Genomic DNA, 23,701 nt, shown 5'->3' on the forward strand with positions numbered 1-23,701 from the left:
ACCTTAAGTAGCTCAGAACTGATCAGGTAAAGTCTCAATAATTTTATGTATTAAATGTAATTAACATGTTTTGTATAGCTCATGTATGTATTATAGCTTGATTCTATCCAAGGGTAATAGTGGACATTTAAAGAATTAATCAGACAAGCAGATTAGAGGCTAATGGTGGCTGAGGTAGCTCTGGGGGAGCTGCAGAGCTGAATCACATTTTTTAGAAAGACTATAGCCCACTCAATGTAAACTCAGTTTTAATCAGGGGGTCCAGATCAAGGCACATTTTAAAAAATATATAATTACTCTTTTAAAGTATAAGCCTAAATCCAAACTGAAATCTGACAAAATTTAGGGTCACTTAAGCTCAGTTGGTAGAGCATGTCACCATGCACCTGGGTTCAATTCCTGGTCTTGAGCAATTTGTTGTACGTCATTCCTCTCTCTCTCGTCTCCCTCTTTCTTATCCATTTACTGCTCAATGAAGGCCAGTATATATGGGGAAAAATGGTGACAAAAATGAATCATTAATATTTATTACTATTAATCTGAGCTTGAGATGTTTTGCAAAGAAGAATGGAAAAATGTTTTAGTCTCTAAATGTGTAAAGCTCTTCGAGACAAACCCCAATGTGTCCCTAAAGCATTAACTGAATTCAAATGCATGCTATGCTTTTATTTTCTTACAAAAGATTTTTGAAACCATATATTATTTTACCTCTGCTTCACAGTTATACACTACATTGTGTTAATAAAGTAAATAGAAGTTTACTGACATAATATGACAAAATGTGAATACATTCAAGGGGTATGAATTGTTTTGCACAGTACTTTATCAGATGTTCCAGGAGTAGATCTAAAGCTTAAAGAGTTGCCACATTAAAAAGTATTCTTAAATTTAAAAATAATTTTGAACCTCATACAAAGGAAGGAATTAAATTAATATTAAACTGTAACTTGCATGTGTTAAATTTATTTGGCAGAAACAGGACACGCATCATAAATTAAAATGAGCTCTCCGTATGATGCAAGAGAAGGAAAACTACCTAAACAAACTAACCTTAGACAATTTCTGGAAAAAAATAAAATAAATACTCATGTCTAAACCTAAAACATGCAAAGTTAATTGCAAGAATGACAGCGCTGTCTGTTGCAGTAGCTTCTAAAATTGAATTTTAGGTTGCAACTGTATAATATTTCAGATTTTTCTTTTGAGTGGCCATCACTGTTGAGTCTTAAATCTTTGCTGTCGGGTTGTGTACCCCCAAGGAGTTTTGTTATCTAACCAGCCTCCGTTCCTGTGTCCTGACATTAGCATCTATTTTCTTTAAACCTGCTCTCGCAGGTTAGTGCTGATGTTGTAGCTGCAAGCAAGTCATCTTTTTTTCATACAAATTTATTCCTGCAGGGATGTGCTAGTCCCACACGCTCAAACCTCACTCTCTTCATACGGCAGATTCAAAGTAAAACAACTCATGCGAACTTCCCATAGCGATGATCACTGAGCAGTTGCTCTGGAGTGGATGAAGGTTACGTGGTTTGCTTAGAGGCAGCCTTAAGGTAATCATGAAGCAGACTTTCCCAGATGGAAAAGAAGATTCCCAGATTGGATTTAAATGGCTTACCTTCTGTTCATAAATCTTTGTTGGCTTACTGAATTATGTGCACAGACAACTTCAAGAAAAGCTGGGAAGCTTTAGCCATTTTGTTTCACGTATCCCTCAACAAGCACCAGTAAACAAAAGCTTTCTGTTTCTTCAGTTATCAGATTTATTTTGTTGTGAAGAAGTATAAAAATGTAAAAAAAAATAAAATAAAATTGTGGCAAAACAAAGAAATATTTTATAGGAGATACAAACCCTCTTTGATCTATGCAGCTCCTCCAGAGGAGCCATGAGCCTTTCGGCTGTTTTCCTAATGCTCTTCCTGGTCAGTCTGTTTGCTTAGATGGATGATCATATCCTGGCAGCTTTGCAGTTCTTCCATAATCTATTTGTGGTCTATTAAACAGTGCTCTGTGGGATGTTCTGTAACAAACATCTTAAAAGAACAGTACATTCAAAAGGAATCGTCACACAGATGGACTGTATTTACAGATTAGGTTTCTTCTGCACTCTGTTGGTAACCACAACTGGTTGTGGATTTTATTCGCGGTATCTCCGTAATTGTAGCTAAAATAAAATGGATGACAGGCCTTTGTAAGAAATTTAGAACACCGTGTATCTTGGTCTGTCCCATACGATCCCAATAAATATTACATGCATTACAAAGAAGTAGATGAAAAAAAAAGTGAAGTCAGTAGGTTTAAATAACTTTTCTAAGCATTTCTCAGTATAGATTGTGCCGGCACTTGGGATGTGCCGCCTTTGCATGCTTTGCATTGTCAGCTTGGTAAATGTGTTGCATAAGATAATCAACATTTCTAAATAATCACTCGGTGACACAAGAACGGGGCAAAGAAACACACTTACTCCGATAAAAGGAGCTGTCAGAAAGGATGAGAGAATTATCAGTCCAGTCTAATCTCCCTCTTTCAGTCATTACGCATCAGTATGTTGAGTGTCTGCGTCCTCTTGCACAGTTCATGTTAGAATCACTTAAATTCAATCACTCTTTGCCAGTTTGGATGTAAGAAGCCTTATAACAGACAATTACGCTGTAAAATGTGACATTTTCAACAACGAGGAAAATTGCAGCCGCTACGTCCAACCAGCAGGCCTGAATAGTTGAATGTGAAAATGTATAAACAATCTGGAGAACTTGAGAAACTAAACACAATTCTTCTTTTGCAAGTACAGCACTTACCTCAACATACCGAACCTTGAAAGCTTAATGGATTCAGACTTGTTTTTATTTTTGCTTGCGGTGGGTTCTTTCTGTTCATTGCACTGCTCTAGATGTGAGTTCAGGAGTTTGTGCAAGAAAACAACTAAGTTTGTTAGAACAAACACTCGACATCTTAATAAGCCGGGCAGGTTTCAAACAAATGAGACATGGCAGTATCTATAGGCAGTTTCATATTTAAGCAAAAGTGACCTCCAGACATATGATGAGAGCTGATGTCTAACTGAAGAGTTTTATCCAGGCAGCAGCTGCCTTTGTTTTCAACAATATAAGTAATTAACAGTATTGGATGACTTTGACTTGATGTCGTTATCAGCTTCTAATATGATGCGACGTAAAATGTTTATCTGAACAGCATCATTCAAGTAAACATCATTCATACATAAAATAATTCAAAGTGCTTTAAATAAAAAATCTTGAGGAAAAATATTTGACCTTTATGGGAAAGCTTCAGTAAACAGTCCCAATTTAAATAACTTGTGGGTTTCTGGATATCTAGCGAGCTAGTTTTTGGGGAGCTAGTTACTGAACTAAATGCCGCCTTCACCAGTTTAGTTCTGTTCTTGAGAACACCGACCAAACATGACGTAAGACCCAACATTCAGACCCAACGGGTCTAAATGTTTTATACTAGACAAGAAACTCAGTGACTGACACAGTTGTGATTTTACTGAAGGTAGAACAGCTGTGAAACCAAACGCAGTCAAAGTAACATAAGGTGCAAATAAAACACAGTGAGCACAAGAAGTGAGATTACCAACGCATAACAGATTTTCCAATCTGATCGTGGTTTACCATTAAATACCATCATCAAAAACTTTAATGCAAACACAAGACAATAATTGAGTTGGAATCCTGTTTTTAGCATCTTAAAGTTGTCATTAGTTCAGGTGATATGATTAGCATAAGGAAGTGTATTTGTTTTTGCATTCTGTGGTTAATGTGAATGTTAACATTTCCAAAGCCAGCTTGCCCCTGTTATTATCAAGAGGTTGATAACTCAGAACCTAAAAACACTTTTGCTGCTTTCCTGGTATCTGTTACCTGTTAAACAACAGCACCAATGAACGGCCAACATGCCTTCTTAGAAAAGACAGTTTTTTTTTTTTTTTTTCTGAATAGTTTGTTACACACATTCTTTTCTCACTTAACTTTTAAAGACCTCTCTGATACTGAAAGTAACTAACGTTACACCTTTTTCCTTCGACAATACTTTCTACACCTAGGAGTATTACTACCAACTGGGTGGGCTGATAAAGCTGCACATTTGTTGACTACAGTTACGTAATTGTTCTCCCTACACTTTTAAGGATGTATCTCACTTGGCAATAACTGCAATAATAATAGAGCAACCTGATTATTTTAGGACAACTGGTGTGGATGAAAATGTTGTGCTGAAAAGACTTTGAAGATGCCACCTTGGATCCGAGTTTCTTCAGTCAAGCTTCCTCACTCAAATTTTTTTTTTTATGCACCCGTTCAGCTGTCAGATAATTGCTTAGTAAACAGCACGCTAATGAACGAGCTACTTTTTTTTTCTTCAATTTGTCATGCTTCTTTCCGGTCAAAGTCAACTGAACTGTCAGGAACCTATGAGCTCATTTCCATATTGTTTGCAGTTGTATAATGACTCAAAATTAGCTTCTAATTAAATCCGAGGAATTCACACTTGAGTGCAGACAAGCGTGTGTGTTTGTCTTTGTGCTTCAATGTACACACTTTTGTGTATTTGTGTGTACAGTGTGGCTCCATCAACCAAACTTCATTTTGTTGTTGTTCAAAGTAGAGTAAAAGAAAAATGGGTGATGGACTGAAGCAAAAATGAGTCATCCAGGATTCAGTTTGCTTTAAGTAAAAGCTAATAGCTCTTGGTGGAAAGAGTAAAAATAAAGAAAAATATATATTTAAACATTTTCATCAACATGTTTTTTTTTTTATGTGTGTGCGTGTGTGTGTGTGTTTTGCATTTTAGTGCGACTTGCAGGAAGTTTTACAAAGTGTATGGTCGAAACTGCTCAATGGTTTGTTCTCAAAAACTCTGGTTTGACATAGAAATATTGTAGGTCGCTTTTAGTTGCATTGATTCTGGAAGCCATGTTTCTACACCCCTGGCATTTAAAATGTGCTTTGCTTCCACTTTGTCTTATCCTGCCTGCTCCTGCATGGTGCCTGGTCTGAAAAATCACTTATCAATAACTTCTCTCTGGTGGCACATGTAATCAATCAACCAGCAAACTATAAAAGGAATAGATCTAAGGGTATTTCTTTTTCCATACAAAATGTTTTTGTTGTAATTCAACAGAGTTTCGTTTTTCTCTTTTATATAAATAGCTATGTTGATGCGTAGTAACTGCATTGAAAGATCACCAAGCTAATTTGCTAATTTACTGCACAGTCCTGCAAACGATATACACGGAAGTGTATTCTATGAAGGCAGATGGTTTTGTGCGTCTGTGGTCGTTAAAGCACACGTTCTCCTTGCTGATCAGTTATTTAAATTTGCATTTAAATGTGTTTGACCTTGAAACGTTGCACATGCTGCCTACTCTTTGTTGCTTCACACCTTTAATTGGCTAATTATTTTGGGTTTTGTGCTCTGCCTGCTTCATTATATTTGAGTGTGTGTGTGTGTGTGTGTTTTCTCTTTAGTGTGTTGTTGGCGAGAGGTGATTAGGCAGGAGATTTGTAGGTGTCTGTTTTTCTCTCCAGTATTTATTTTCTTTTAAGTGATTTTAAATTTTCCTGAAATTTATTTTCAAACCAAACAATGTTGGCTTGTTTCATTGTTTATCGCTTATGGTAGCAAATAAACATAATCAGAATGGCCACCATGCCGTCAGATTTGTTGCCCAGTCAGTTTTTATCTCAATTAGTTTTCCCTAGAAGTCCCAGTAGAGAAGTTGATGCAGAGTAGATCAACTGATCACGGCACAAAAGTGGAAGTAAATATATGAGGTGAGTGTGGAAACGGTAAAAGAGTAACCGTCTTTTCATTTTAAAGGTCTTATTGTCTTTGCTAAAGTTTTTAAGGTTCTGGTCATTTTGTTTGTACCTTTTTGTATTTTTGGTTGTGGCTTGATGCCTTTGAGTTTATAAAGAAGTTGTTTTACAATGCAAGCACCAATACATTCATTGGAGACCTTTCTTAACTGGCTTTGACAAAAGTGATTTTCTATAATCCACAGTAAGAAAACGTGTTTCTGTAATTTCAGTAAATACCAGAAGGTTGCTCAAATTTATTTTCATTTGTTCAGAAGTCAAAATGTTCCATATTTAATAAAGATCAGCTAAATCAAATGAGACTAAAATTACAATAAGTGGGATTCTCTCAACCTCAACATGAGACAATTCATAATATTAGAGTAGTGAAGATGTTGGCAATATTTTGAAGTAAAACGCATCCTATTCTATTTTGTTTTCACAATTTGATTGTTAGGTTTAACAACTCCCAAGCTGTTTATAAAAAAAAAATCAATGTTCTGCTGAAAAGTATAAACGTATAATTAGGTTTGATCAGTTAAAGTATTAGATATTTGGAATATAGAAATTATCCAAGCGGTTTAGACTTTAAAAGGGTTGCTTTAGCTTGAAAATAAGAGTTTCAAACATTGAAGCTGAACAGCAAATGTGTCAAACTCGATGCCCGTGGGCCAAATCTGGCTCTCTAACATTTATATGGCCCTCTACACTTGCATAAACAGAACTAAAAGATCGTGTTTGTGAATTTAAATATTACTTTATCAGTCAAATCACAATACTTCTTAATGCAGTGTTTCTAAATTATAGTGAGAAAATATGTTTATATTAATTTTTTTTTAGAAGTAAAGCTAAAACAGTCTAACAATTTGTTAATAAGTAATATTGTCAATACGTTCTGACACAACTGGCCCTCTCAAGACATTCAAGATATAGATTTTATATACAAGCGGATGAAATGAGCGTTCTCTAGAGTGGTTGGACTCGGCCTTAGAAATATGGTGATTAGCCCATAAAATGTCAAAAAAAAAAAAAAAAGAATCCATTAAAGAACATACTCGTATTCATTGAGTTAAAATAATATTGAAAAGTTAATCTATTTCAGTAACTCAATTCACTAATTGAAAAACATTATACAGATTAATAACAAGCTTAGAGCTAATGAAAACATGACATTTAGGACTGGAATAATGCACAAGACCAATTACAAAAAACATTTTTCATACAGAAACGTGGGCTTGATGACAAGTGTGTTTAATAGGTGCTTTAAGGTTATTTTCAAAAGGCCTTACCTGTGTTACTCATTTCTTGTTCCGCAAGCAGCAGACTGAAGCATATAAAGCAGCGAATCAGCAAAGGCTATCACTGAAATGAAAGCACATTAATTGAGGGATAATAATTATTCAAATTTATTAATTAATCGTTGAGTCGGTTTATGGCTACAGATTTGATTTTAATTTAACATCTCGGCAGGCTTTTCAGTCAACCTTGCAGGTCCTCTGCTTCTTCCCATCACGAACACACACACAGTGACGATCCCCCTGTACCCTCATATGCTTAAAGCCGTCGCATCAGAACAACAGTTTGTCATTTGGCTCAGCCTCTCCTGGGCACAAACCATGACCCCGGTGAGAACTGCCTACGTCTCCGTAAGCTTCCCGCACCGATGGGCATACCCTTGTTTGATGAGGACACGCATAAACAATCAGGCTTGTTTTAGGTAACATAAATATTCTAAACAGATGGAAGTATGCCTCCCGAGGATCACTGATGAAAGCCTTTGTAATGATGAAGAACTGCTGTGAAGGAATTTGTTTGTCAGCAGGCTTATATTTTATATTTCTTTTCATGCCCGTCATACTTCCTTAAGATTAGCTAAAAATATGAAAAACTGATTTCAGGTTGAATAAATGGGAAAAGTGGGGGTTCTGTGAATGAGGTATAAAGCACAGATTCTTGATCAACTCTCTAATATAATATATAACTTCCAGTCAGCAGGAACTTGTCTGTAATATTAAGATTATTTTAAACCTAAATCTCCCATATGATGAATTATTTTTGGCTCAATTAAAGATTCACTGCAGACTGAGTGACGTATATCGAGTGTCCACAGCCAATGAAAGAAAAAATCTGTTTCTTAAAGAAATAGAATATTCCATAGGTCCAATAAAAAAATGATTTTTATTACAGAAATGTTATGCTCTGGACATGTTATGACCGGCCCCAATAGGTTCCTAAGTGTGATCCAGGTGCCATTTGTGGCACTTGGAATTATTTTATGTGATTCTTAACTGCAGTTCAGAAATGGTACATATTTGACCCATCAGCCCAGGTAGTTAAAGGAGGTGGACAGTTTGTGTAGCTTTCTACGGTGAGATTACTCACTAATTTAATATCCCTAAATGGAAAATGTTAGGTGCATCTCAAAAGAGAGGTACGATCGATAAGTGGGGAATTTGCTTTTTTTAATAAGTCAAACCTTTTTATGTTGAAGATCAATAATGATTTACAGATTCCTTTAAAAATGTTGTCCACTTAGTTTCATTAAAATATAATTTCATTGGTGGGCAGTGTCCAAATGGAAAAATTTCTGCAATTTTAAGTGGAAGAAAAAACATCTGGTCTGTGATGACTTTCAACTCGGCAATTTTGGTTTACATAGGAAATGGTTTGGATGCTCCTGTTCTATACAATCATGGACAAGTCTGATAACTTGACATTTAGAATGTAGACAATAATGGACACCATCTACAAGAGAAAGCCGCAACGTTTATTGATAAAGAAGCTGGCTGTAATGTAGTGCAGTATAGTATTATTATTGAAAAATCCAGTGGAGGGGAAAAAAGTGTGATAGAAAATTGAACTTGATTGTAATTTACTTGGAAGATTTGAAAAAAGCATCCAGCTATGTAGCTTGCATGCTGTATTTTTCTTACTGATATAAATAAAAGTTAAGGACTCATTGCTGCCAGTGAACATTGGTTTTAATTCTTTGTGCAGCCACACTTAAACATTATTTAGAAACTTTTCAAACCAGTTTCATATCAAGCTGATTATTTGCTGCTAAACATTTTCATTTTGGAGCTGTCTAAGGATTAGAAAAACATTTTATTTGATAAGAGCCACCTAAGGAATATTTGCCAATTGTTTTATAAATTTTTATTGACTCGCATCAAAAACTCATCTTCTAAATGAGCTGCTGAGCGAAAAGTGTTTAGTGTTTTTTTTTTTTTTCTGTCAGGTTTTCAGTTTGTTAGCCTGATTAAAAGGACTATTCTTCCCCAAAGATTTATTACAGCTTTTTGGCATTGCAGACACAAATTTTATCATCAAGCTGTTGGACCACTTTGATAGACTTGTCTGTTTTCAAACCAGGCATCTGCATCTTGTTTACTCTCCATGGTTTTCAGTGTACTGTAGCAACTGCGAATGAGACCATCTGGTTGTGTGTCGCAACGTGGAAACATTAACTGGTTTAGATTTCAGACTAACAGGAAGACTCTAAGAAAAAAGTGACTGCATCTTTAAAGAGCCAAAGACAGCTTACTTTCTATTTTTGTGTCTCATTAGGCCAAAAACCTAACTGATGTTGCTATAGCCTGATATTCAATATTTGCGGCATATGGACCTCTAAACTTTTACTGCTGACTTCACAGTTGAGTTACCAGCAGTTAAATTGCTGCAGTGGATGATAGCATTTAGTGGCTTAAAGAGAAATCTCCTTTGATGTGTAGCAGAGGGATCATACCAAGTAAAACACAAGTAGTTGGACATCAGATATAATTGGATTCGATTCCATACTAAAAAAAACATCTTTTTCAGCAGTCGATTCCCTTATTTTCGTGTTTGTTCTGTTATGATTTTTTTGAGTGCCTGTCAACTGATATTAGTCATCAGTCAGTGGGATGTGGAGATGTTCAGTTAAATTATATCAAATGTCACACAAATGTTCTATAAAAACATACTTCAGACTAATAAACCTATAAAACGCAGGAGCTAAAAAGAGCGAAAAACCGAATGACGGATGACAGACAATCAGATGTAATACTGTCGGGCACCTATCTTAAAAATGAAGATTCCATAATCTCTATACAAATGGTGCTTTTCTTTCTTTCAGCTGAATGCAAGTCCAAGATAAAAAGTTGGTATATATTTTAGAAAAACATGGCATCAATAAAACACTTGGAACGAGGATCATGGCAACAGATCATTATGGAGATTACTTGGTGAAAATGAAAAAGCTTTAAACCAATTACAGAAAAATGTTAAGACATTCCATTAAGGTAAAATGTCCAACAATGGCTTCTGCAAAATTGCCATATCGCCTGCATCTTTAACCAAAGGTAATAACCAGGGGTGCACCGATTGCAGTTTTCTGGCCAATCGCCGATTACCAATCTTATAAAAAGCTTAACCTGCCGATTCCGAGTTTGGCCCATACCAATTTTGTTGTCTGAAACGTTGCTCAATATAGCAAGAAAGTTGCTGAGTTGGCAACATTGGTGTAACTATTGTTAATTGTAAACATGCAGACATGACTTGGTGGGCCAGTCTGTCAGTCAAACCTCTCTCAGAGAGCAAAAGAGGACAGTGGTTGATTCTTAGACCTTTGCCAAGCTAGATAAGATCAGTGGATAAGATTGGCTTCACATATAAAAATTGGCCGATCACCGATCTCCCAGAATTAAGGAAATCTGCACCGATAAATCAGCTGGCCAATAAATTGGTGCGTCCCTAGTAAAAACCAGACAAACTTACAGACCCGAGGCTTTAACATACCTCTCATTGTTGAAGTTTGGTGACGAGCTGTAGTCATACATTTCGGGATTAATTAAACACACATTACAAGATAAAGTTAGGCTATTAAACACATTTTACATACAGTAGGTCTAAATGTTAAATGAAGTGAATTTTGTGGAATGTCAAATCCACAGAAGTGTGGATTTCACTGTTGATGGTTGTCAGGAAGGCGTATGGTGTTTTTGCCTGAAAACACCTTCTTGGTCATTATTATTTGTATTTTAGGGATGATTGACTGATTAGTTGGGATCTGCAGACCCAGTTGATCGTCACTGTAAGTGTATTTTCTAAAGAAAAAAACTGCTTAGAACCTCATTTTGGTTTGATGTTGTTTTATTGCAACAATGGTACATGTACCATTTGTCTGAACTAACGAAGACGAGGTTTACTATATTCTCAGAGGGCTTTATGTGACCAAGATCAACACCATAAAATTATACATTCACCTCCTGAAACAGAAAACGGCAGCAGTTATTGATACAAGAAGATGGGAGCAGTCTGCATTCAGTGTCTCTTCTCTATAATTGTTCTGTGACCCTTTTTAATGGTTAGCTGATGTATGGACTACTCTAGAAATTTAAGATATTCTTTAGTTTATGGAAAAAAGAATGCAGCTTAGGCGATTACATAAGGGTTATATGCATTATTAATAGTCTCCTTTTCGTGGTTGAAATTGAGGTCAATAAAAATGCTATATAGTATTTTTATACTTGTTCAGCCTGAACAATCTGGAGCAGTATATTTGTGGACCTTATTCAACTCTTTGCTTGTGCTCATACAATTTTCCATAAGCAGTGTTTGTATGTACTAATGCACAACACAGCACTAAAAGTTCTGCCTCTTTAATATCCTGGGATTAGTGAAGAAAATCTACATTGGAGTTCAAGCTCATACCTTAAGCACTGTACTGCAAACACAAAGTCGAAAATTCAGCTGCTAGATCTGCTCGCAGACAAATGGTTTAGAATAATCTAGAATTACAGACATCATTGGGATGTTTTCTCCCAAAAAGTAGGTCAAAGAATAAATGAGAGAAGCATCAATTGGTAAAAAAAAAAACAAATAAAAAAACGCAATGTATAGTTATATGAACATTAAAGATGATTTAAGCTTGCTTCCAAAAATACGTCCATATTTAGATAACATGGGAAACAATTCAATTCTTTAAAAACAGTGAATTGGAAAGGAATAATGATGAAATCATCAGACTTAATGTACAGCATGTTAAAAAGCAGAATATGCAGAGATTTCATATGATTCAGATCCTCTACATTGCTGACAGCCACTTATGACTGAAATATCAGCACACTTGTTAAAAGTTACTCAAGTTATTCCAAATTTTCCTGTATTGACTAGTTTTTTTTATTTTTTATTTTTTCCAGTATTCTCCAACAGTCTTGGAAAAGTGTGGAAGTTCTTAGTATTCTTGTGGTAAATATATATATATATATATATATATATATATATATATATATATATATATATATATATATATATATATATATATATATATATATATATATATATATATATATATATATATATATATATGTATGTATATTTTTATTTCCATAATTTATTACATTATTTATTTACTTTCAGAAAAGATATGGTTCACTTTTAATTTTTTTCTTTAGGGCTAGGATTTTATTATGTTTATTTTTGATTAATTAATTGCATCAAATTCCCATCAATGTCCCTCCACTGTTTTTTCACAAAAATAATTGTAATGATATATTCTAAGACAAAAAAACAAACAAAACAAGCTCTTCATTAATTGAATGTTACAGAATATTTTTACACAATGCACGTATGTCATTGGATTTGTACCGCTTTGATGGATGAGATTCACCAGTTATAGTCTTATAGATTTTGTAGGGTTCAGCAGTGTTATTTTAACAATCTCTTCCGGCTTTCCCTTTTTTTTTTTTTTTTTTTTTTTTTTGAGCAGACGGATGAAGGTAGGTATGGGCACAGTGAGGGCAATGGAGTGTGCCTTGCCTCAACCCTGTCACTTTGATAGAGTGAATACATTGTGAGAGATAATGGAAACTTTCTATTCAGCGAGGGCTGGAATAAAGAAAGCCTTCCTACTCATTCATCAACATTGATTACTGTACAGCCCATGGCCTGGAAAGAGCATGGGAGCACCACTTCTCACAAAGACTCTGCTGAATTGCAGGTACAGAAATAAAAAAAAAACAACAAAAGTGCAATACTTGCCTTTTAAGAAACATCACCCCAATTTGTTTAAGGTGAAGCTGTACAGCATCTGATACATTGAGCTCTAGGGTTATGAGGAACATTGTTTCAAGTAGTGTGTACTACGTTGTATAAACAACATGCAATACCTCTCTGATATTGATAGTCTAACAGGGTGCAGTGACTAATCTTTTGTTAAATCTATATTTGCTGCACAAGAGGCGGAAGTTAATGATGCATTAAGTGAAATCTAACACGAGACAGGTACAGCTTTTGTAAAGCTCGCAGGACCCAAAAAAAAACAAACAAAAAAACCCTGAAACAAAACACCTTTGGAAATCAGTGCGACTGTTAAACTGCTTCTTCTTTCAATTTAGGGTTTTTGACCCTAGTTTAGCGAATTTGTTACTACAGCTGAATTACTATAACATTTAATTTTTTTTCAAAATGGTTTTTACATTTCATGTGACTTCTGTAGATTTTCACATTTACTGTCGTAAAAATATAACTAAACAAAGCGGCCACCAATTTGCATTTTTCCTTAAAATACTGAAAGAAAAAGTATAATATTGTTTACTGGAGTGATTCTCAAAGCCCTTTGAGGGGATGCTGACTTGGAGAGACCTTTCTGATATGTTTCAGCATTATGTAATTAACAATTTGGCGTTTCCATAGTAACAGGACAAATGGATAACAAGGTGTTTCCTGACGTGAGGAGGTCTTGCCTTAAATCAGGGATTGTACTTGTCTGAGTGCTGGTACTCGATGCTTCACTACATGTAGGACAGAAAAACTAGCTTTGACTGTCTTGAAGTGTTTTTTTTTTTTTTTATATGAAGCAATTTGTTTAAAAACGTGTTGTGTATAATAAAGTATTAAAATTAGATTTGCAAATTATATTACTATACACGGCCCAGCTTTTTGCCCCTCTGCCCCCACCATTTGATGACAACCAATCCAATTCTTTTTTTTTTTTTTTTTCAGATTATTACAGACCTCCACAGTTACATGGACTGAGTTTTTGTAGCATTTACTACCATGACATTCATGCGTTAGCGTTTTCTTCTTTAAATTATATGATCCTCCAGATATAATTTAGGATATTTCTTTATAAAGCTCATTTGTCCAGTAGGGAGCCTATTGCTTAAAACGTTGCCTTAATGCCTCATCATGGTGCAACAAATGAACCAGCTTCAGATTCCTGCTGCCCTCCTCTGGTAATTTTTAGGGATGTCCTGATTTGATTGGTATTGATTGGCCTTAAGGTCCAGTTGAGGCATTTTTCAGAATCTAGTGAATTGCACTCCTCTCTGTCTGTGTTGTTGCCCTACTGGAGTTACTACTGATCGTCGACAATTTTGAATCGTTGCAAAACAGAAAATGAAGGTAGTGCAGTTGCACTTCGCAAGCTGAAAATGGAACAGTGAAAAAAAACTACTTTCAAGTTCTCCAGCTTAATTTTACACTTAAAAATTAAACACTTGGCTGAATAGAAGTTCTCCCTTGTAGCTCTGAAAGCAGGCACAGTGAAGCAACACACTTTTAGACTAACTTGTACAGAAAGGACACGAGTTTCCACTAGAAAGCAGCAAAGAAAAAAAATTACTCAAAGTCTGACTGAATTTGTCGCTCTGGATGACCAACTCCCCATTGTGGTGGAGAATATGGGTTTCTTTTTCAGCTGATGACAATACAGTGTGACCTTCATTTCTGAGAGCTGACACAACAAAACCTGAGCTGGAAAAAAAACCCCGTCACCATTCAGCTAGTCATTTTACCTGAGGGGACTGGGATTGGCTTGACTATACTGATCAGAGATTTGCACGATGTTCCTGCTTAACTTCATGACACAACGGAGATGCACTGTGAACTAGATGGCCAATCATTTTGTCTGCTTCAAACCGCAGAACCTATTAGCTAGTAAATAAGGAGATGCTGCAAAAGGTGGTAAATTGACAAAATGTGTCATCATTTCTTGCATTAATGTAAGAAATACAAAAAACAATAGATTACATAAACCAAACCATGTGCTGCTTCATGCACGTTGCAGTCAGTTCTGCACAAGAGACTCTAAAAGTGCAGCCTGACAGAAATGGTTCCCACTGAGAGCAGTACGCTGATTTGCTCAGACACTTTAAATTTCGTAGAACTACTAAGGTGTCAACCATGTACATTAGATTGACTTTGTTAGCTTTACTTGTGCATGTAGCACATCATTAAAGTGCATCTGTGCTATGAAAAATACAGTACTTGCAAAGAGAATGACATCCATTCAAAGTACTGTGAAAAATATCTTGACATCTCTGCAAATTATTCTTATTTTGATAATTTTGAGTTCTCAGCCATTGAACAGCTGTGATTTTTATTTGATAATTAACCTGAAATTATTTGATATGTGTGTGTTTTTCCCAGCTTTCAACTTGATGACATTTAGACACATTATTCACTGCATGATTCATCCTTGCAAAGATGCTTCTCTGTTGCCGGATCTCAAACATTAACCCTTAAACTCTGCGGTGTGTGCAGGTGAAGTATTCAAGCGTCAAGTGACAATTGGGAGTCATCCAAACACATTTTTCTTCTCCTGCTGCAAAAAGCCTGCGCAGCAGCAATAATTGTCGTTATATTATTGTTTGCTTGAACACACTCCAGTGGTGCTTGCTTGTCGATATTTTCCCAACCCACCTGGAACAGATGCTGTAAATCGCTCACATTATGCTTGAGAGCCTTGTGTTTTGCAGCTCATTTAGAATCTGTTCTGTCGGTGTTACTTGGGTGCCTCGCCATAACTCTGAGGTTGGTTATTGCCTTAAAATAGTTTAATCTCAGTGAAACCAGTTTGTCTTCATATCCATGAGCCTAGAAGTGAGACATTTTTAATTCTTACTGATCTGAAATTTGTTTGCGATGTTTTAAACAACCACAAGTAGAACCATTGGGAAATGATGGTGTTTTACAGTGGCAATACAGTGTTTGTATAAGCATATAAAGTCAGGATTTAAACAAACAAACAAAAAAAAGCAAAGTATTCAATTCATTTTTCCAGTAACTTGTTGGTTTAGATTAAAAGGACATCATACAACAATGAATGATTTCTTAGTTTTTTTTGTTGTTGTTGTTTTTGTGATATTTAGCTATAATAAGCCTAGATAACCTAACACTTCAGCATAAAGTCATCAACTAAATCCAAACTTGTGGGTTTGGCTACATACTATTGCTCATGTTTTTTGCCTGCCAAGTCACTAAAATGGTTTGGCAATACTTTAAATTATTTATATTTAATATATTTACTTATACGCTTAGTTTTTTTTTTTTTTTGTTGTTGTTTTTTACTATGTGTTTAATATTTTTCAGTCCAGAATGTTCCTTCATTTTCCATATTTATGGAAGAGATCTTAATCATCTGGAATCATTTTACCTCTCTAAAAGTTATGGTTAATTGTGTTGTAAAAATCAAAAAAATATAAATACATTTTAGTTTAATTTTCTTACTTTTTAAATTAAAATGTTTCATTTAGTAGACGTTCCTCAAATCTGTCTTTTTTTATTTTGCGGCTCTATATTTTGCTCTGTAGCTGCAGGGGGACAAAAGTGGCTCTTTGAATTGAAAACGTTGCTAACCTCTGCTGTAAACTGTTGCCTGGTTTGAACTACAGCTGGTCCATTTCTGTGAAGAGGCTGTACTCCTTGTGTCTGTGTGGTTGTTTTGCTGTGGCTTTTTCACCCGCAGTCTCAAAACATACATGTAAGGTTGTTCTTTTGTGGAAGCGTGCAAGCTTGTTTTCAAGGAAGTCAGTTTCTCAAATTATGGGAACCAAACTGTTCTTTTAAATGTACAAATAATAAAGTACAAAATGGTACCAATTTTCAAAGTGCCGAGTTTCTACCCTGTTTGGCACAGTTAGTATGACAAAGCATGCCGTATGCTTACCCTTTTAAGGCCATTTCTAGAGCCTCGCAAACTAGAAAACATGCAAAGAAAAAGTGAGTCATCATTTCAGAAACAAACAGTGGTCAGTATCGTGAAGAGCACAGATGCCAAACAAATGTTTACATTTTCTTTCTAGCATCCAGTGCCTAGTTTAAGAACAAACTTTATTAAAGCTGTCATTCTAAAAGATATAAAGTTGAAGCAGCAGCAAAACAACATAAAATCCCTGCCGAGTATAAAATGCACAGCACAGGAAGAGGGTTGTTATAATGACTTTACATCAGCAAATGCAATTACAGTATATGTAGCACATCAGAAGGAAAATGAATGAGATTGGACAAAACAATTTTCCTCATGTTGTATGCCAGCTCCTGTACATGTCAAATACTGCAGTACTGTGAAAGGTGGAGGTGTCCTCGGTTTTTAGGATTAAAGCTGTCCCCAGAGGTTCCAGTCAAACCCATACATCAGTCTCTTACCGAAGCTGCCAGGCGTCCATGTGAGGCTGGACCTCCTTGTGCACTCGGCTCATTTAGTCAGTGAGAACCTTTTCATGGAATATTTCAATAAAAATCTTCGGTTAGTACATTTGTGATTAAAAAGAAATAAAGAAATAAAATCAGGCAGCTGCTCATTTTTAATGAAAAAAAGCCACACCTAATGCGACAAAATGGCAGGACTAAAAAACAACACAAGGTGGCAGGTGAACGGGGGGTGTGAATGTGAAAATGAATAGTGAACTCTGTTACTACAGCTGGCTCCTGCATCCTGTTCCTGACTATACCTGACTGGTTTGACTGCTTCGTGTATCCACTCCTGCTCACAACTTAATATTCATTGAAACCACCTCATTACAAGTATTTAGTCATATGTCTATATCAGATTTGTACCTACAGAGACAAAAAATTGTGTTCATTCTTCGTTGCAAATGAGCTCAAGCTCCATCAGATTTGACAAGAATTGCCTGTGAAAATCATTTTTCAAGTCTTGCCAAAACTGCTCAATTTACATCTCTGTAGCTCCTCTAGAGTTACCATTGGCCTGTTGGCTGTTTGCCTGATGAACGGTCTTGCCTGGCCTACACCTTTTGGTTTCCAGAGGACAGACTGAACACTGCTCTGCAGTGAGATATTTTTTTTTTTTTGCCTACCTCTGCTTAAATTTGAACTGAAACTCATTAAAGCACAAATACATACAAATACATAAACATCAAGTCATTTGAGCTGTTATATTTTCGTTGGGTTTATCTTTGTTTTATCTGTAAATATGGCCTAGATTCAAATCTTGATCTTTTACTAACCTTAGCCTGACAGGTAGACTGTAAAATGTAATGAAAAATGTCTATTTAACTTTGGGTATTTTTAAAATATTTGTCAAGCTGCCTTAATGTCAGAAGCCTGCCTAGCAGTTGGTGAAAATGAAAGAAAATACCAGCGCAAAGAAAAATATTGTCTCAAAGTTAAAGGTCCTACCAATTGGCGCTCCCAATATGAACTTGGATGGTTTTTTTGAAACCAAAATTGACAGACCATATTTTTTTGTTCCAATAAAACAGAAATTGTCACGGTGTGTCAGCATTGGCCCGTGGGCCTTTACCTTGACACATGCGCCTTAGAGCCCTGAAGATCTTGGAGGCAGTAGGGCCTTTTCTCTGAATTGAGACTTTTAGTTTTTTTTTTTTTTTCCAAGGATCTAGGGATCAGTGAGAATGTAGGGTAGTCCAAATCTAGAGCAAAAAATCTTTATTGCCAAGTTGCTCATTAAATATAAGCAAGCATGAACCTAAAAAATTGTTCCACAATAACATTAGTTGTAAACTGAGCCAACATAATTTACTTAAAAATAACTAAAATTACATTCGCTATTAGTATTTTTTAGGAATGCATGCTATTGGCTTAAACATCGTGCAATAAATGTTTTAAAAAGCGGTGAAGGGTTGCATCCTCTGTAGTATCCTGTTAAAGGGTGCAGTCAAATTTCATCATCCTACTGCGGGCTGATTTAATATGTTGGATACTGGAAGGAAAGACAAGTATGTCCTTCACATAGAGGATTTGATATGATCAGCTCGTTTCCTCAGCCTGCTCAGCATTAACCTAAGAAGTACAAGTAGACAATGATGGATCTGGAGTGCTTGCTGGCAGTTTTTTAATAAACTTATGACTTTATGTCGATGGCTTGAAATTAATTTAAATGTTTATTTCTGCATACAAGACTCTTAAGTCACAGTTGTCAATTTTACCTTATACTTTTACCACATCTACTAGGAATGGAGTAGTTATTTATTATGATAGCTGCCTAAAATGTCTGCTTTTTATTGACAATTAAAATGTTTTTTGTTTTTTTTTTAAATCAAGTTTAAAAGGAAGAACATTTAGACAATGTGGCTTTTTACCGCACAACACACTTTACAACATTTGATTTCTAGGTATTTGGTTGGCTTGGAAACAAGGAGCTGTAATTGATGGAGCAGGTCAACTCATCCTGGTCGCAAGCTGGTTTTGTCTCCATAGATGGCAACATAAAACAAGTGCACCACAGAGCTTCTAATAGCATTCGTCACAAGTAAAACAGGGTTGCCTAGCCTATCTGGGAATTGTTTTTGAAGGGAAAGAAGTAGGATTACCAAACCTTCAACTGAGAGTCCTTCCATTAATACCTCCCACCCCCAGCAGATGCTTTAGTTTATTAAATATAGGACAGACTCAGTTTATCAAAAACCCCATGAAATGGGCAATTAGAAACAATATAAATGGTTATTTCCTAATAGGATTTTTTTTATAAAAAAACCCCAAAAAACTAGGCAGCCTTGCCAAGTATTCATTCTTATGTTTTTCTCAGTTGTATCAATTGTGAGCTCCTAATTAATGTGGGAATTACAGTGCAAGATGATGCAGGCTGCACAGGTGACTTCCAGATTAATCTCAACTCTGCTCATCACAATACGCATAAGCATTGTTTCCTCAGGTATAACAGAAGGCAAACTGCAGTGCTGACTTCTTTCTAATTAAGTTTGTTCACTGTAGTGGAATCTAGGGCTCTCCTGTGGTGATTACCTACTAGAAATGAAAGTTGTGATACTTTCTTCGATGTCAAATTATGTTGATTAGAAACAAAAGCGCGATAAAAGCAGGTTCAAAGAATGACTTACTAAGCTTGGACTGCTTGAGCTCTCCCATTATGTGCCAAGTGGGACACACAGATTAAATCTGCTGTTGATTTGTGGGTTTATCAACAGCCACATTGCCCTTGGCGAGGCCTCCTGTTGCTTGAATAAAGCACTGCTTGTGGCCACGTTTGTCTTTCCTGAAAAGATACCAGCCTCCACAACTGAGGTATTAGAATTGGCATCCAGGCCTTGATTTTATTTTTAAATGGCTATTTTGTAACTGCAATTTAGGAGGAGTAAGCATAGCTTTCAATAGCTATGTTGCATAATAAAAAGATGTATTAAAAAAAATCCATATCAATAAGAGAATAAAAATATTAATTTCAGAGTAATGTGATTAGATCAACAAAAACACCAACATTGGCAGATAATGGATAGTTATTTGCAGCTTTCATAGAGACAAAAAGTATATAACATATTTTCAGGAAGTGTAATTGGAGAGACGCGGTGCCTTACGACGTATTCATAGCCCTTACACTTTTTCAGTTTTAGAGTGGCTGCAGCTTTATTGGATTTGTTTTTGACTAAAGGATATCTTTGTGTTTGTGGTGAGAAAAAATAAATTCTATGAATCTTACTTGATTGTGAAGGATCCGTCACAAGTTTTTACATGAATAGAGACTAAAGCAACTGTGAATGTTGGTCTTTCAGCCGAAAACGATTTTTGTTTGATCTTGAGACGCAGCGGATATTAATAAGAAGAATTCATAAGTCAAGTCAGACAAGTAAATGCTCTATAATTTTAATTAAAGATCATTTACACACCTGTCCCCAAAGAGAATTTTCTCTATGGGAAAGGTGTGGTTATATTGTTGTGACCTCAGTAACAGCAGAAGGTATCTGTATGACGGTATAATGCGCAATCTAACCATTCAAGGCAATGGATACTCAGGAAGTGCCACGTGTTTCAGAATAAGAGCACATGAACATAGCTTACCTCCCCTGCTTCCAAGGGAACGCAAGGCCTGTAGGGACGACACAGGGGGAACAAATTCTTTTAGGGTTATCCACCTTGGCACACCATGAAAGAGTTGTGCCAAGGTAGTTATCCCTGACAGAATTTGCTGCCTCTGCGTTGGCACGCACAGATGCTGAAGTTTGTCATTTCCCAGGTCTCTGTTTGACCGGAGCAACCCCACAGAGAAATCATCGCCCCCTCATTTGAAAATAAGAACATGAAATTGAAAGAGCATGTGACAAAGACAGATTTGAGAGACAGACATTATGTGAAATATACACATGTCATTTATATTCTAAATGGTATGGTAAGCAGTTCTGACATTTTTAGTGCAGTTTGATTTAATTCATAACTTCTATTTTCTGCTCTCACTTTACTTTGTTTGGTAACACTGGGAGTTGAAACTGCCTGAACTGATTGTTGGTAAAAGGCTGGGTCATCTCTGAGATATATCAAGTTGAATTGACTGAAATATTGAATAGTGGAGGACCTTTGACTATAAATGCAAAGTTTCATATGGTAGGGGGATTTTATTAGATAAAAATGATTGCAAAGGTAAAGCCATTTGTGTGTTTTGGTAACCTTGAAAATGTCATCCATGCTTTTATTTTGTCCCACCTGGGATGGTTGAAACATTGAGGAGATTGGGCCTCTGCAGCTCTGCTCAGAGATAGTGGGGAAGTCTGCCATGGCGCATTAGGACCTCTCCTACATTAGATATTTGTGTAACTCATCTGAATTCATGCATTTCTTTTATCTGTGGTGTTACTCTTTTGTTTTTAGTTGATATACATGTTGCACAGATATTGAAGTTAAGTGCACTTCATTAATAAACTGACTTGACTTTTATGCTTAATGAACTCTTATGGAATTAGACTGACTTCCCACTGATATTTTTGTCTCTAGCTTATCGCACACATTTAATGCCAAAAGATCTCAAATTCATGATCAAAAAGCTACCTTTTTCATCAGTTGCAACAGTGCTCATACTTTGCACAACTAATTACAGCAAAAAAGTAGAAAATAATCCCTTTAATTTTTCTAAACTAGATTTTGTTTTACACAGTGGAGTTTTTATTTATTTTTTACTTAAAACTTTTTAATTAGTTAGCGGATGAATAAAATTCTGACTTTTTAAAAGGAACATAGAATAAAGTTGAACGATTGTTGATGCACATCAGCAAAGAATGCGCCTGATCCATTAAACTTTCAAAGCTTTTATACTCTACCGGGGGCTTTAATTGGTTTTCATGAAGGCTGCTACTTGTGTTATGCTTAGCGTTATTGTTTCTGACTGAGCACACATTACACAAGGTCTTTCATAAATCTGACATGCTTTTGTTGATTGTTTTTATTTGCAAATGTTTTCTGAAGGGTATTGCTAATACCTCTTGTTTCATCTGTGATCATTCATGGCTCAAGTATTTTTTTTATTTATTTTTTTTGCGCAATTCTATATAATCATGTCCTAATAAAGTAATTTAGGGAAAAAGTTGTTCACGCTCCTAAATGTGGTCTTCCTTCCTAAATTTAGTATGGCTTTTAGCATCTTATTATTAATGTACCATGTTTCATCTGCAGCTCACATGACACAGACGGACCAGGGTCTGCAGCGGCCCAAACTGTTTCTCTTCCACTGTCAAGGTTTTGTACTAAACCGTCCCCTTTGAAGCAGTGAGAACATACCACCACTGGAGTGAAATCAGCATGTAATGCTGTGCTCCATAAAGTTAATATTTATTCTCATAACTGTTTTGCAAACATTGTATTTCATGATGAATCTTACGCCATATCACTCAGATGTTATAATTTGTTGGATTTCCAGCCAGCGCAACATTATTTCTTATCCAAAATTCTAACTTTAGTCGCGGAGGACATATCAGACAATGACGGAAAACTTTTAACAGAAGCTCCACGCCTTAGTTTTTGTTGCATGTCTGTAATGTTATAATGTTTTGGGTCATTTTACTTATTTTTGTTTATTGATGCTGGCATCCAAAATTAGCTCAATCCTAAAAAAGCTAACAAACATGGAAACATTGAAGTTGATGTTTACCGAAGTATCAGTATTCTCCTAGAGCCCTGCTTGCTAGTGTTCACATGTGCAAAAGAGCTTTTTTTTTTTTTTTATCTTTATCTACGTTAGAATTAAAGTGGCCTTTTATAAGCTGAACAGATGCACATAAGAAAAGGTTTTAAAATGGCTTTGGATGAGCTCTCTTTATGTATCCCACTTGGTTTGTGCTGTAAATCTTTAGATTTTAATTGCTTATTCATTTCATAGGGCTGTTGTTTTTGATCTGAAGATATTTAAAGACACCTGACTTATAAGATCCAATATCTGTGGTCATGCAATTCAATAAGCAATAAGAAAAAAACCATCATGGTTCACAGTAAATCTTTTTATGGCCCTTGATGGCTGTTTCCTAAAGGATGCACTGAATTAAATTTAATTATTTAATAAAACAACACATCTAAAATTCTATCAAGTTTATCAGCTTTAAGCTTATGCATTCTTAAATCTTTTAACGGCCCTTCTTCAATTATGGTTACATTGTCAGAGGCTGTGGGGAAATTACAGTCCGCTGATGTTCAAAAATTAGATCAGGACAATAATAGGATTCAATAAATTTCTCTGCCCTCTACGGCAGACATTTTAATGGGAGTTGAGACCCTACAAGACTGTCAGCCAGATGGGTCAGAGCAACTTAATCTCCAAACAATGTCTTCAGTGAAGCAAATGGCCTAATTAGCTTTATAATACAGGACATTTCACTGTTAGTTATAATTGCACTTGAAATAGAAAAGGTGTTGAAAACGGTATCACATCT

General features: G+C 35.7%; 1 protein-coding gene across 3 annotated transcripts in view; it reads left to right on the plus strand.

Moving 5' to 3' along the window:
- cadm2b (cell adhesion molecule 2b) overlaps nucleotides 1-23,701 on the plus strand; it is a 151,480-nt gene that overhangs the window by 35,672 nt on the left and 92,107 nt on the right. The window lies entirely within an intron of this gene.

The sequence above is a fragment of the Poecilia mexicana genome, unplaced genomic scaffold, assembly GCF_051168715.1.
Source record: "Poecilia mexicana isolate PSO_F unplaced genomic scaffold, ASM5116871v1 scaffold_13, whole genome shotgun sequence".
Lineage (NCBI taxonomy): Eukaryota > Metazoa > Chordata > Actinopteri > Cyprinodontiformes > Poeciliidae > Poecilia > Poecilia mexicana.